Here is a 602-nt window from a genome sequence, read left to right as displayed (position 1 = left end):
CTTGCAAGTTCACACACCTCTTTAATGTTATTTTTAGTGATCTCTGACTGGCGAAGTCGAACATCATTAGCGCCGGTGTGAATAACAATCTTACTGAATTTATGTTTAGCATTAGCCAGCACTTTTAAATTTGCCAAGATATCAGGCGCTCTGGCTCCCGGTAAACATTGGACTATGGTGGCTGGTGTCTCTATTTTCACGTTCCGTACAATAGAATCGCTAATAACTAGAGCACTTTGATCAGGTTTTTCAGTGGGTGCGTCACTGAGTGGGGAGAACCTGTTTGATGTTCTAGTTCTGAAACCTTCTTTGTCAGCCTAACTATTTCCCTGCATTTATCACACGTGAATCCCTCGTCGCCGACAGAGAGAGATAAACTATACATGTGGCAAGTGGTGCAAACAACAATAGCAGGTGAAGAAGCAATTACTCACTGTGATTGATGAATGATTCTGACTTACCACAGTTGTTTGATGAACTCGTGGAAAAAACAGAGCGAGAGAGAAAAGAAACGGAGCGAGAGAAAAAAAGAAAACAGCAATAGATGCGAATGGAAACACGAAGGACAAGCTAACTGCTAACTAATGCTAACGCGCTGCACG

The sequence above is a fragment of the Sinocyclocheilus anshuiensis genome, unplaced genomic scaffold (genome assembly GCF_001515605.1).
Source record: "Sinocyclocheilus anshuiensis isolate Anshui unplaced genomic scaffold, SAMN03320099.WGS_v1.1 scaffold1788, whole genome shotgun sequence".
In the NCBI taxonomy this organism is placed as follows: domain Eukaryota; kingdom Metazoa; phylum Chordata; class Actinopteri; order Cypriniformes; family Cyprinidae; genus Sinocyclocheilus; species Sinocyclocheilus anshuiensis.
Note: the sequence above shows the minus strand (reverse complement) of the source record.